The 15,386-nt window shown below is 45.9% G+C and overlaps 1 protein-coding gene across 1 annotated transcript in view; it reads right to left on the bottom strand.

Annotated features, from left to right (window-relative positions):
* Window positions 1-15,386, bottom strand: part of POMGNT1 (protein O-linked mannose N-acetylglucosaminyltransferase 1 (beta 1,2-)) — a 532,666-nt gene that overhangs the window by 438,181 nt on the left and 79,099 nt on the right. The window lies entirely within an intron of this gene.

The following is a 15,386-nucleotide window of genomic DNA, read 5'->3' as shown; positions in this document are numbered from 1 at the left end:
AACAACCCAGACGAAGAGAAGTAAAGGGTGGTGGCCAGGTACACAAATCAATCGGGGGCAGAATCAAAGAGTTTAAGCAGATGGGACATATCAACAAACTGGAACTCAAAGTGATTTTCCTGGCCCTGAAGGTGTTCCTCACCAATTATGCTGATCCAGACGAACAACACGACTTTCAGATATGTCAAGGGGGGGTGGGGGGGTACCAGACCCATGACCATGTGCTGAATTGCAGTGGAGATTTGAGAGTGGGGCTTCCATCACCGGATTCTCCTCAGAGTCATCTACTTTCCCGGAGAGGAAAATGTGGATGCAGCGATGCAGACAAGCTAAGCAGACCATGCCACTCCAATCACGAGTGGGTAGTCCACGATTTCATTCCTCAACAACTCTTTCAGAGGTGCGATGGCTGCTTATGGATATTAACACAGTCAGGCTTCTGAACCGGTGACAGCATGGACCACACAAGCTGGGGTAGGTGGCTTACCAGGGCATTGTCAGATACTGCCCTACCCCAGAGGCAGTGTGAGAGTTCAGGGGGGCCTCAGAATGTGGGCAACTACTTAGTCCTTGTGGGATATATTGACCCACTCGACGGCATTGCCCCACATCACAAAGCTGCATTTGCACAAGAAACAGCAACCTGGCTGCGCTGGCTCCTGTGCGCACCAGGACCTCAAAACTGCATTTTGGCAGCAACAAAAAGATGGCTGCACCATCCTGCCTAGCACACTCCAGGCAAGATTAAACAAGGGGACACACTGAACAAGTATGCCAGTGTGTTCTGAAACCTATCAATGGAATCAAGTGAAAAAGCAGTGTTGCTTTGCTGCAAAAGCCAAAATCCCCTTGAAAATAAAACCTTTTTCACCTTTAAAAAAAATGCTGTTGTGACGCTAAATTCTCTATTTCTTGAAGCCACTGTGATGAAAAGGCCCCGTCATGCCCAGGATATTTCATTGCGCTTCACCAAAACCAGGCATAATTCCTAAATGACAGGCCCAGCCAAACCAACTATGAGAGAAATCAATAAGCAACTTTACTTTCACTCGCATGGGAACACGCGTTTATTTCTTACCAAAAAGTATCCAAGAGACTAACTCTCTGATCCAGGTCAGTGTCAAATGCATCTATGCTTTAGATAAAACTCCTGCATTCAAGTAAATGACTACAGCTGCAAAGACAGTGTGGGCATCTGAGGGAGCTGCCAAACCGAATTAAAGAAAGAAATGCTAGCAGTTTTTAATCACATGTGGAAAAATGGGCTTTGCTGACTGAAGAAAAACAAAAGGCATGTTTAAAAATAAATTGGTGAATGAAAGCCAGTTTACCTAGCAATGTAAAGCAGTGGTCTTCAAACTTTTGTGGCCGGGGCCCACCTGGAGCAAAATTTGGGCAGGCCGGGCCCCCCCCCCAAAAATGCGGAATGGACAGTATGTATGATACGATAGGGTATTTATAATACGCCTAATACCCAGAGGTTTTAAGCGCTGACCCGGTGCTCGAAACTGCGTTGCTTTGTGTGGTCTTGCTTCCAAGGAAAGCACGTTGAAGCCGAGCTATCCTCCCCGGGCTGTCACCACTATTGCGTGCTGTCACAACACCCTACTCCCAGTATAGTCCCTGGGCTCCCCCACCTGCCCCCCATCACAGTCCCTGGGCTCTCCCCACCCCATCACACACATTGGCATTTACCCACCCTGCTCCCACAACTATCCCATTGTTCCCACCAATCCTGTTCCCACCACAGTCCCTGGACCCCCCCCCCCATCCCGTTCCCAACACAGTCCGAGGGCCAGTGGCGGCTGGTGAATTTTTGAAGTGGTGGGGCATAGCTATTTCCCCAAAAAATGCCTAAGCAACCGATCACAGTGAGGGAGCCTAAACCAATCAAGAGGGGATCGGGGGAGGAGGGTATCCCCGATGATTTCTTTTTAAAATAATGGGTTAAAATGTTGCATTGTAGAGCATACTATAAAAAAAGAAATGGGTAAATAGCCAAACAGTTTGCAATTGGTGCTGGGGGGCCCAGGGGACAGGCATGACATTTTTTACTGGACAACCATGCTAGATGTCCAGTAAAAAAAAAAAAAATACCCTCCCTGTCCCCTGGGCCTAACACAATCAACATGATTGTGGGTATGCAAGGCATTGGGGTACGAAGGGGGAAGCATTGCATTTTTGAATTGACATCTATGATAGAAATCCAGTATAAAAATACCATCTCTGTTCCCTGAGCTCCACAGCGCCTCAGAAGGAGAGCTGATATTGGCAGGCGGGTAGGGGGATTGTGCAACAAAAGCATTTAGGCATTTTTGTACAACCCTCATTCCCCCTCTATCCACCACTTGCCATAATCAGCTCAACGGACCAAAAACAAAACACACACACACACACACACACATATATATTCATACAGCAATCACTCTATCATTCACATAAGCATCCATCACCGTACACTCACTCATAAAACAAGCATACACGCATCCATACACCTGTTTACATTTTTTAAAAATGAACATAAACGTACCTTCTGGAGAGGCCTGCGCATGGGTGCTTAAACGCCCCGCTCCAGGCTGCTCTGTACGTATGTGCGAGGTGGCGCAGGAGCTCTGCCTCGCAAATACAGATATGCAGTGCCCCAGCCAGCATTTCCAATGAGCTATGCAATGAGCATGTGCGGCTGGGGCACAGAACAGAACTGTCAAAGGGAAATAGCGTTTCCCTTTGACAGTTCAGCCAGCCCAGGAGCACTCTCTCAGCTGAAAAAAGCAGCTGATGGAGTGCTCATTGTTTCACTGGGCTGGCTCCTTAGCTCCTCCATAATGGGTGAGGTGTCCACTGGGTGGGCTCCCCCTCGCCATTATGGATGAGCCGCCAGGATCGGACTGGCCTATAGGGCATAGGGCAATGCATGTATCAAAAAATGCAAAATACTAGTGTGGGCCATTTAAAATGGGCCACCTTTTTGGCCAATGTAGGCCAGTTTGATGAGTTACTTCACTATGCAGTTAAATTTGGACCACTGAGCAGTTAGTACCTTTGACCATTTTTGCTAAATAAATATTCTTTAAATATCACAATTTACATACATTTTAACACAAAGCACCCCCTTGGGTACTATTCAAACAGTCTGTGACTAAAGGAATGAATATCCATTTACAACTGCGGGACACTTTTTCATTGGCGTCTACAGTTTCATGATTCTGCCCGATCATGTGAGCAGGTCCAGCCATTTCACAAATGTTTATTTTATTTTTTAAAGATTTCATGCTGACCTCTGATGGCCCCTCAGGGATGCATCCGAGGCCCCCTGCAGGGTCACACCCCACAGTTTGAATACCACCGATGTAAAGGGATTAGGTTAGTGGTGATAATACACACGTAGGCTATATTCTTGTACAGGTTTGTTTTAATTAAGGAACCAAAATAAGAAATTCAAGAGTTTAAAAACACATGAGCTGGAGTTGTAAGCTCTAAAAAAAAAAAAAGTAAAAAAAAAAAAAAAATGTTCTTTCAGTTGCCAGCCATGAAACTTCCCCAAGGAAGGGAGACCCACCATAAACTTCCAGGACACGAAACTGATAATTGCCAGCTTGAAAAACTTTGAATGGGCCAGGACAAAGAAAGTTCACACGCTCGTCAGACATTCGTCTATGCTCCAGGCTGGGACAATAGCAGTCCTGGGACACTAAACTGTGAATAAAACCTCAATTAAGATGAGAAACCCCTTCCTTGCACTGATGGAAATGACAGTTGGAAGGAAGGAAATAACAAAAAAAATGATCTAGTGACAATGGACTGCCTTTTGGTTCCAAAGACTATTTTATAAATAAACTTTAAAGACTTGTGTTAGGCAGAAACCTGTGCAGTTCCCTTAGGGACCACTGCAAAAGGCTTAAGACTACAGGTGTTGGCAGTAAACCCAATCGGTAGTAGTCTGTACCACCCAGATTTACCTGGTAGCTGTGGCTGAGCAGCCAGACTGCTCTCAAGAAGAGTTAGACAATATATAGAGTATACAAGATAGGTACCAAAATACAGTCGCACAAACAAACACTGACCAGAGCGTTGGTAACAAAGTATATAATTATTTATTTAAAGACACACTTAGAAACACTCTAGCACTATTATTATAATTAAGTTCAAAAACACAGTCACTATTATTATATATACATCCCTTATTAGACAAGTCTTAGTGAACACCACTTCTTTCCAGACAGAGGTGAGCGCTTAACTAAAGATGGCACTTTAATAAGTTTAAGAAAAAGGGAGGGAAAAGGCAGAAATTAGGAACAGCACACACCACAATCCTTTAGAAGCACTCAGCAAGGCAGGAAAGTCAAAGTCTACTTGTGAGCAAAAGGTTCAGAGGCCAGGCTCCCTCTTGGAGAGAGTAGAACACCAATGCGCCCAAGATCACACAGTTTAAAAGGCTTGGAGAGTCTTGCAGAGAGTTCAAAAAGGAATCAGTTCAGTTTAGAAAAGTTCAGTTAGCCAGCCTAGGGCCAACCCAAGTGGTAAGTTGAGGCTTTAAGAGTCACCCCACACAGACCGTTGCGAGGGAGGCCAGGTGGACACAGTACCTCTAAAGTGGAGAGGATCCTCCAGCAGGGGCAGTTGTTCCTGGCAGCGGGTGCAAGTCGCGGCATCGTCCAGAGGAAGAGATGATCTTGACGTGGAGGAAAGCTGAAGGTCGTTGCACTGCCAGGGAAGAAACCAGCCGCGGAGTTCTCCGGTTAAAAGGTACTACCCTTTTATTCACGGAAGTGGAGAAAACGTGGTATCCCGGTTGCCGGGTTGCTTGGCACAGGCAAGGCGGCCACGAGATGCTCCAGGAAGGCGAAAAGGCGGGCAAACTGGTTATCCCCACCAGTCAAAGGAAGAAGACTCTTCGGATTGAAGATCTCCTCTGTCATCGGGAAAAGTGGTGAGACGGTTCAGCAGGGCTCCACCGGTGGGGTCGTCGCAGGTCGGCTCAGCTTCTCCCTCTTCGGATTCTTTGGTCCTGTGGCAACGTCTGAAGTCCCAATCCCCAAAGCCCTGCTTTTATGCAGAAAACCCCCATTCATTCAGCCTAGCTGTCACTCAAACATGCTAAGTGGTGAGCCAGGCGGCTCACCACTGGGCCAATCACACAAGAGTGCGACTTGAGTTGCCGAGGCAACTCAGTCCAGGGTGCTTAAACCCCCTCCCACATCCCCTGTGGTACCCAGACAGAGTGGCACCACTTTTGGAGGCTTCTGTGGAGAAGCCCGCCAAAAAGTGGAACAAAGGGCTCGACTTGGGTTGGAGTCACAGAAGCGAACACAAATGCCATTTTGGAACCGAGTTACGGCAAAAAATACCAACCGGTGAATTTATATTAATTTAATAAACCGGCGGTATGTTCGAGGCCATTTTAAAAAGTGGTAGCCTGGTCAATGGGAAAATCCCATAGGAATATATTCACGGTTGAATATAAAAAGTAGTATCCACTGCCACCAGCCAAAACTCGGTCGGGGGAGACTGGACAGTGCCCCCCTGCCACCAGCCAAAACTCGTTCGGGGGAGACTGGACAGTGCCCCCTCGAACAACAGACCCCGGGGCAATCGAATTTCCCCGACCAGTACGTCCACAATATGATGGTTTGTACTGGTTCTGTTCACAATTTAAGACTAGTAAAGCCAATGGTGACTTTACATGCCCTGGGAGACAGTAGTCAGTCCCAGGGAATGGAGTCTATGTTTGGGGGTCGCTACGACACCCCTGGGTTACTGCACGCACGGAGGGTGCTGTGTAACCCATATACCAAAAACACATGAAGCCCTATGGGGTAAAGGACCCCATAGCCCATAAAACACATACAAAGTCAAAGGAACACCTCAAATCATGTCTAAGATTGGGAGAAAAAGAGTCTCACTCTTAGCAGGAGAAAAAAATAAACCCCATAAATCCAGCAAAGCTGCTGTGGGACTCACTAGGTTTGGGAAATTAGCCTTAACAGAGAATTCTCCCTAGCAACTTGTTAACTCTGCATCAAGAGTTAGTAAAAAGTTTATAGTTTCAGTTTGGTTTGCTGCTACTCACTGCATGCTGCTGCCATCCTGATGACCTATATTATCCAGTCACCAGAACTGCCAGTCCAGAAGTGCTACCCGGTAACCAGTCCCTGCCCAGCTGATCCTATGCCACTGATTTTGTCTGGCTGTCCTTTGTTAGACCAGATCCGTATGGTGACCAGAACCGCCGACTGTCCAAAATCCAAAAACTAAAAAGTGGTATGCGAGTATAAATTGCCACCCCATCTAAACCCATAGTCTATCTCGCCTTTGTTCTCATCCCACTCTGTAAGTCACCCTATCCTTATCCTGATCCCTTGTTCAAACTGTCACAATCATTCTTGCCACCCTGCCATTGATTTCTAATGCTAGCTGCAGTTTTTTTTTTTTTAGTAATTTAGTCTTGTGAAATCCTAAGCTTTTCATCTTATTTCGAATGATCGGACTGGTTCCACCAGGGCGGATGCTGGGAGCTGGGGTTGAATTCTCAAATCAACCCCAGAGCTTACTGTGTCCCTCTTTGGTCGCCTAGCCTGAATGCTCTAGTGTAGAGCAAAACTGTTCTTGTCAAAACAGATTTCCTTTCCTTTTTCACTGCTCCATTTTACTCAAAATGCACCTTTCCAGATCTTGCATAACTTACTCAATTTACCAGCTAGAGACTTCATTTCACTTCCATATTGTACCTATGATCTATAGCTACACCCCAACACAAAAAACACAATAGTTCACAGTTTATTAAAAACCGTTTGGGTAATTTCAGGAATTCAAAAGTGTCATTTTCTGCAATCTGTTTTAAACTTGCCACTCATTTTCGACTGTATGCTCTTGGTTATCCATCCTTAGCGATTGTTAGTATATTTGCATTGTTGCTGTAGTGAGGAATAATATTTGTGTCAAGGATTTTGCACACATTCATTATTTTATTCATCCATTTCTGAGTGTCATTTTTAGCGTTGCCAGGGTCTGTTTTTCTCTCTTGTTTGGGGAGGGAAGATCCGATTTCAATTCCGTTTTCAATTTGCCATTCCTGATTACCTGCTGTATCTTCACATTCATTTAGAACTGATTATTTGTGGGTTGAGGGAACATTGCTGGGGGAAATTCGAACTCAAGTGCCATCTTTACTAAAATCAAAAAGTGCTTTTATTCCCTGGTGTTTTCATCACCCCATTGGGGTAATTACTACATTTTATCAACCAGCCTGGTTCATGGTCCATGGTGACCCGGGGCATTTCAAAAGGGGGTGTGATATGAGTGTGATATGAGTGGTGTACCATCTCAATATTGAATCTAACATCAAAACAGAAGCATTTCAATTGTGCTCTGCATACTAGGCCGAGACTAAGCTGTGCGTCGCCGGATACAAATCCTTAACATCCTTATGAAATACTGTGCAGCCTTCTGAAGACAAAACCTGCATCTCACAGATTCTTCTGGTCGAAATCACAAGGACAAGGTTGTTTTGAAAACAAACCCAACGTTCTTGCCGAATTCCACATCAATCAAGCAATTTCACTCCAGTCTTCTTTCCGAAAACTCCCTAACTTAGTATCACACTGACTAAAAGTTCAGAGTTCACTGAAGTATTATTTAGACATAACGACTGGACAGTAGGACTACCGGTTTGTAACATTTTGGGATATTAGCTTGGGCCTAAGGCCACCAAGTAGTCTATCGCTTACTGGAAAGGAGCTTGCATCTATGAGCCTTATTCTTCTCCTAAAGCATACACACACACACACAGTTACAGACACGGCCGCGTCGCTGGGTTTGCAAAAGCAGACAGTTCTCATTCCTGAGAAATCGTTTTGCTTGATCTAACCAAGTCCATCTATCAAAATATCCTATAAGCGTGAAGGAATGGAGACAAGCCACACGAGTAAGAAAGACTTCTGCATTTGTAGACACTAGTCCATTTAACTCTACATGTCAAAGCTCCATCCCCCTAAAAAAGATGTAGTGATAGTAAGGATAACCCACCTAGCCTACTTTCAAGATGGTGACCGAATTAGTCCTTTTGGGTTCCTGGAATTGACAGTGTGTGGCAATCTAATCACCATGAGGTATAGAAGTTTGCAGGTTCTGAGTTTAAGGTTAAGATTGATATTTTGTCTCACATACAGATGGTGTTTGTGGATGATGTCAGAACTTCTTTGAAGTGACCTGCTGTTTTGGACCTAGTATTTAAGAACTGAGAAACCTCACTGTATTCTCCCACCTACTCCCGTGGGATCATCGATTCGGATGGCCAGGGAAGGTCAACTGCTTTTGGATCACCGACCCTGGGGGTGGGCAAGCGACGAAGGATCACAAGAGATTGGCAGGAGAATGCCAAAGGGCAAGACATAGTATTTCTCCATAATACCCCAACCCACTCTCCCTCGGCCTTCATGGGATATTTTCATTCACGCCACCCATCTCCACATCCCCAAGGTCTTCCAAGGTGCGGTACAGGGATGTGGGTATGCCAGCAGGGTAGGAGAAGGGCAAGAGGATTGGCAGACACAGGGGAGAAAGTTGATGAGAGATGGGATACGCCCACCGAGGAGGAGGAGGTTGGGCTGAGAGCCTTGGGCCAGGACAGTGCCGCTCTGATAGACATTGATGATGCACCTGGAGGATGGAAAGTATGCCAAGAGTACCACCCACCTGGTTACACCATTAATGGGCGATGAAGAGAAAGGGGAGAGGACTGAGACCATGTGTTGAATCCATAGGTCCTGAGAGGGAGTGCCAAAGAGGATGTCAGTGACAGTCTGCCTGGAAGAAGCGTTAACATAGGTGTCAGCGATGGGCAGGCCTGGAGTGGATACCAGGAGAAGTTTTTTTTTTTAAAAAAACATTTTGCTTCCAGGCTTCAAAAGAGAGGAAGGATAGGTGATAGGTTTGAGTAAAAAGGGGAGATGGAGAGCACCATGGAAGGAGAGAGCATGTTCCTCTTTTGCACGCTTTAGTACATCACTGACTGCCTTGCTAAACAGAACATTGCGCATGAATGGCATGCTTAACCAGTAAGCCTGCTTTTCTAATTTGAAGTCCGACTGACACAGCCATGAACACTGTTTTATAGGTGTCTCTTCTGCTATAATGCATTCAGCATTATCTGCCGCATCCAAGTTATTCTTTAGGATGTAGCCGGCAACCTCTTTACTCTCGGACATCAATTTTAATATATGTGACTTCGAGAGTTTGGGAATAGTGTTAAGCTGTTGCCGCAGTGTCCCAGATATCACAGTTGTGACTGGGTGGTAGGGTCGTATTATTGGCGATGCAAGTTTGGTACGCCGCCGATGTTGCCACTTTCCTGCCCATTGTATATAACTTTTTACTCTCCTTGTCTGGGGCGCCTCCGCAGATGCCAATGGATTGCACGCCCTTTTTCTTGTGGTATTAACTACCAAGGAGTCTGGTTTTAACTGATCCCTGATGTAGAAGGAACAGTTGGCGCAGGTTTGAAAAAGATTTATGTGAGGACTAAGTGCCCTGGTTAAAATGGGTGTAATTAGAGACGGTTGGATTTGTCACTGCACAGATTGGATTAAGGGAATAAACTATATTACTGTTTTTTTTATCTCCCAAAAGGTCAGCTACGAAGTAAGTATCTTGAATGGCTTCTTGTGTATCAATTTTAAATTGTTGGGCTGCCTTAATTAGCAGTTCATTGTACTGCATTTGATTATCTGGGGAATAGGCTGGTCCTGGTACTTGGGAGGGGGAGGGAGCGGGGGTGCGGGGTAAATGGAGAGATACATATAGAACATGTATTATTATTTCTGTGTGCTCGTCATAAAATTGTCCTTGGGTTCTTACGAGTACGGATTACACTGTTGCGTGGGGTCAATATTTTACAAGCTATCTGAAGTGTCTGGACTGTGATTAAGTAAAAGTTGACCTGGGGGAAGTACTCCCACTACCCTGCGGTGCTCCACTACCCAGTGGGTGTAAGAATTCCTCTGGGTGCCCATCCATAAAATCCACAAAGCATGACATTCTTTTCATGACTTTCAAACATTTGTGGTCCACTAAGTGGATTTTGGAAATTAAGAGTAGTGTAGTGTCCATCACAGGGTTAGCGGCCTGCTTTCTGGAGACTAGCACAAGGAAAATCGTGGAACCCCAATTGTCTTCCGCATCACTGTGTGCACTGTAGCTGCCTTTGTAATACTCTGCGGCTCCTGCTAAGTCGATGGACGCTTCGGCCTGCATGGCATGGGCGTACCAACACTTAGTGCAGCAATCTTTTAGGGTTTCAGGTTTGATGAGTTTGCATGACTTGCAGTGTTTTTCTGCATGGTCTCAAGGAAGATAGTGACTGCACACTTTGTGCGCGTCTTCCCTGGGGCATTTGCGGTTACAGGACGGACAAAATTTAAAATCTCATTTTCCATGTTGAATTTTAAAGGCAGCACAACGAATGATGGAAAGAGGTGTAAATAGGCAATATGGGAGAGCCGAGGACCTCCCTCCAAAGATGGTAGTTGAAGCCATCCATCCACATCCCCGAAGGTTGTTCGAGAAGCTATGGGCAAACAAATAAAGTAACAGCTAATATAATGATATCACTTTAGAATAATAATGGCGTTAGCCAGGAATAGCCACAACATGTGACCGACTATGATGGCGGAAAAAAAACAGAGACCTTGTCGTGTGAAGGAGCATGGGTACAATAGACGTTATACAAGAGATAGTATTGCAAACATGCCCAGTTGACCTCCCTTTTCGAATTTCGTAAACAGGTCATGCGTTACTGCACAGCTAGCCACTAGATGTCGGCAGGTGTATAGCATGCGATTCTAAGCAGATCCACAAACAAAAATATATATATATTTTCACTTCTGAAAAGATAGAAACACATTTTATTAAAAACCAATTCAATACAGGCAGGTAATCAGATGGATAAACACAGTAGAAACACAGATGGAGTGGATTGAAGCCTTATCCTAAAGTAAATAGTTCCATAAAATATATACTTTTCAGTTAGTTGTACTATTTGATTGGACGATAACAGTGTTTGTGAATCAAGTGTTCCAAAAGTAAGGAAAAGTTCAGGCAAGTAACTTTCTCAAATCGCATCACAGTAGGGAAGGCCCAAGCAGTGATCCAAGTCAGGAAAGAGATAGGGACAGGACTTTATTGCAATGTAACCCTATGGAGAAGAGTAACAGGTATGTTAACTTACCCCCTTTTACTTTGATTGCTCCAAAGACCAATGAAGATGTTCTGTATTCTATCTGTGAAGTTTAGCACAGCGTGAAGACTGCAGCAACCTCCAACAATATTAGAATTCCCACACAGGGGCGCACAGTTCTTTCTCAGTTAAGAGGTGCATAACAATCGCAGCAAGCAATGATTTGGCTGCAACTGCCTGGAAGATGCTTATACACATTGTAATTGTAAAAAACAGGAGTCTGCTTATAACATTGGACCATGCATACCATTGTACATGTGAATATAATCTAATAATTTAGAACTTCTCTACAATAGCATTTCAGCTTTTTTATGCTGGGTTGCATTCAGAGTCCAGACACAACACGTTTAAACATGTGGACACAATACGCATGTGCAAAACATTTGCTTGAAATGCAACTTAATCAGCGAGGAAAACTGCCTCCCAGTGTTTGAACATGCATCTGATTTGTTTCCAATGTATGGCCCTTTAGATAAAAGGGCTTTCCAGTTTTTAAAGTGGGAGCATCCAATGCCCCCTCTCACCACCCCTCCCCTCCCCATATAAAAGTAGTGTCCAGCTCAGTGTGCGTTTTCTTTTGTTGGCCATTTGTCTTGTGACCACTATATGATTACGTTATGAAACTACCATTGTAGCATAATATCTGGTTAGCCCAAGCAAACCTTGGAATTTGCTCGATTTTAGAAGTAGACCTACATAGTGCCAGACCCTTTCTCGCACAGTTCAAAACCCTAAAACGTTACCTTACACCTGTGATTTTGTGCAATTTTAAGTCATGTTTCCATTCCTGCTTATGTGAATAAATGATTACACCAATTATTTCAAGTGACAATATATAGTTTCCCTGAAGTTTATGTAGGCCTTGATGGAGTCAGAATAAATATATCTTTTCTTTTGGTGGCCTCTGGCTGTGGGATAGAACACCCCTCCCCACCAAACATCCAGTTCCTACATTGACTGATATATACATTTGTATTTTTCACTAACTATGTGCTAAAGGTTGAGGGTCACAGTGACTATTACGTTGGGGATCCTTTAAGGACTATTAATAATGTATGCATCCCTTGTCTTCCCATCTTCCATCAAGGTGATAAATCGTGCCTGGAAGGATAGTGAACCAGGTCTATCATGCAAACAGCAGGGGAAGGGAAGAAACCACACAGAGACCTGGCCATTCATCTGAAGCAGGCAGAAACTGTTGTCCCCATCAAACTGAAGGCAGAAATATAACAGCATGAAGCTTGAGGCTGGAATGCCCTTGCTCAGGGTCAGAGGAGTATGAGAGGTGGCAACATTGGTGGGAAACAGGAGAGACCCTGAAGCCACTCTCCACCCTTTATTGTGTTCACATGCTGATACATTTCTCAAGTTGAGCAGGCTAACCGCTGTTGATGGTGCCACGTGGAGCAGTCTGATATGGCCAGGCCAATCATATCACATATCCCCTATCAGATGTAAATACGCCTATACTGTTCATTCAATCCGATCTCACCTAAGATCCAGAAACCTAACTTCTGATTGTGATGCAAAGGTGGAATGAAACCTCGCCACTGCATTTGGACGCTGCAGAAATCTGTGCAACAAAATCAGTAATTCGTCACGTTTCTTGGGCATGGGAGATTTTCCCTTGTGACAACCTCTGGTTTTTAATTCCGATTCAGACTCACCTCCCTGTCCTCAAAGAGCATGGCTCCCCAGAGTCACACTCCGTATTATCACAAATGGTGATGGGTTAACAGGCTTTTCCCTCCCTATTATTTATATACCCACAGATTTATCAAACGAAATGCAGGTCAAAGGGGGGCAATAGTGTCATGCATATGTGTTTCTGTGGTATGGAGTGGACACTGGAATCAGTCATCTACATTTCTTGGTTAAAAATTATAGAAAGTTAACATTTTACGTGCAACGTTTGCAGATTTTAATGCACCTTGAGACAAAACGCTCCTTTTGTGATCTGTAGTCACCCTGTGATCAAGGATGCAGAAAGAAGTTCAATCCTGCGTCTCTGGGTCTAACAACTCGGCCAAACTCTTTAAAATCTGCAAGGAATTGGTCAAACCTGCTGCAGTCTACCTCTCATGTCCCCTCTAAGGCCCTCTGTACGGCACCGGCTTCTCACTTCATCTCTAAAACTCAGGACATCCTGTCCTCCCTCTCCTCCTTTGCCCCTAAACACCCCCCCCCCCACTCCCTGCTCTTCCTCTAGCCTCTCTGCAGCCACCTCTCCACCCTCCTTCTCTGCCTTTCCCCTTTTCTACGCAGACTAGGTTGCTAGACAAGTCCGATCTATGTAAGTCTTGTCGAAACAGGTTCACCCCTGTTCCTCCAAAACTATCAAGGACCAAATAGACTCCCTGGCTCCTGCCCTGGCTGATTTCTGAAATCACTCCTTCGCCACTGGAGTCTTCCCATCCCCCGTTAAGCCCTCCCTTTTGCACCCCCATCTTAATAAACCCACTGCCGACCCCTCCTGCCCGACCAACTACCGCCCAATCTCCATCACTCCCTTCCTGGGAAAGCTCCTGGAGAAACTGGCCATCTCCCAGCTTAATCCCCACACTGAATCGGTTAGCGGTCTTCATGACCATCAGTCTGGCTTCAGAGCTGCCAGAAGCACGGAAACTGCTCTCCTGAACATCCGTGAAGACCTGCTCTCCAACCTGGACTCTAACACCCCTTACGTCCTTATCCTGCTTGATCTCTCTTCCGCCTTTGACACTGTCAACCATGCCATCATGCTCAACCGTCTGTTATAACCTGGGTATCACTGGTCAGGCTCTGGCGTGGCTGACTTCTTTCCTCTCCGAACAACCCTCCCAGGTCCAACTTGGGTCCTTCCTCCCCGCTATCTTTTTCTCTACCTGTGGTGTCCCCCAGGGGTCCAACCTCTCTCCCTGGCTGTTCAATACCTGGCACTCCTGGGCCACCGCATCGCCGCTCTCTGCCACAACTTTTAGTCTACGCGGAAGACACCGAGATCATCTTCAGGCTACCCACGGCCTCCTCCTCCACTTCCCTCATCTCTGAATGTCTGCTATCCAGGCGTGGTGTGCCGCCAATGACCTCTGCCTTAATGCCAGCAAGACATTCTCTTCATCGGCAGACCCGCTCCCTCCTTTCCTGAAGCTCTCTCTCTCCGGCCTCCCTTTGCCATCTTCCTGTTCCCACCGGTAAGGCTAAAAACCTTGGGGTCAATCTGGACTCTACACTCTCCTTACATCTCGGATATGACATCTCTAAGAAGTCACACTACTGCTGCACCTCCTCAGAGGTATTCTTCCTTTCCTCTCCTTCCCCCAGAAGCGCTCAGTCTCCAGAGCTCTGGTTTTCTCTAGGCTGGACTATTGCAATAGCCTCTTTCTAAATCTGCCTGCATCTACTCTCCACCCCCTGCAACTTATCCAGAACAGGACCGCAAGACTTCTCCTTTGCCTCGAGCCCAGGGATCGTCTCCAGGACTGAAATCTCTGCACTGGCTCCCAGTGGCTGCAAGGAATAAGTTCAAAACCCTCTGCATCGTCCACAAGGCCTTCCGGGTCCTGGGGCCTCAATACCTTCAACTCTCTCTCCCCAAATACCTTCCTTCTCGAGCTCTTCGCTCCTCTACCTCAAACTCCCTCAGTGTCAGTCGCTTCTCCAAGCAACGAGTTGGTGGTAGATATCTTTCTTCGGCTGAGGCCTCCCCCTGGAACAGCCACCCTGAAACTTGAAGAGAATCATTGTTTCCGGAAGCATCTCAAAACCTCTTTGCTTCTGCTTTTTCTCCCCCTCTCCCTTGCTGGCTTCCTGGCTGACACTGAATTTGCACTGGTTACCTGGTCACCCTCTGATCTCGGGCCCAGGTCCCCTCCCCTGCCAGTCGCACTCCTGCCCTGCCCTCCTGGCAAACCCCGCACTTGGGGACCGTTTCTGTATCCCTACAGTCCCACTGCCAGCACTTGACACCTGGTGTCGGCACTTAACCTTGTACTTGACACCTGCTGGCCGTACTTTTACTTACTGTTTAAATATTATTTTTTTTCTTTCCCTATGTACTGCACTGTCCTCTCCCCCTTCTTCCTCATACTGCTCCTCCTTCCCAAGCACTTGCGCGATCTGAATGACACCTGGTCTAGTAGGATTGTTGTCGGTCCTCCCTCTGTTCCCCCTC

This window comes from Ambystoma mexicanum, chromosome 1q (assembly GCF_040938575.1).
Source record: "Ambystoma mexicanum isolate Mex_15411 chromosome 1q, UKY_AmexF1_1, whole genome shotgun sequence".
Taxonomy (NCBI): Eukaryota; Metazoa; Chordata; class Amphibia; order Caudata; family Ambystomatidae; genus Ambystoma; species Ambystoma mexicanum.
Note: the sequence above shows the minus strand (reverse complement) of the source record. Positions and strands in the feature narration are given on the sequence as shown.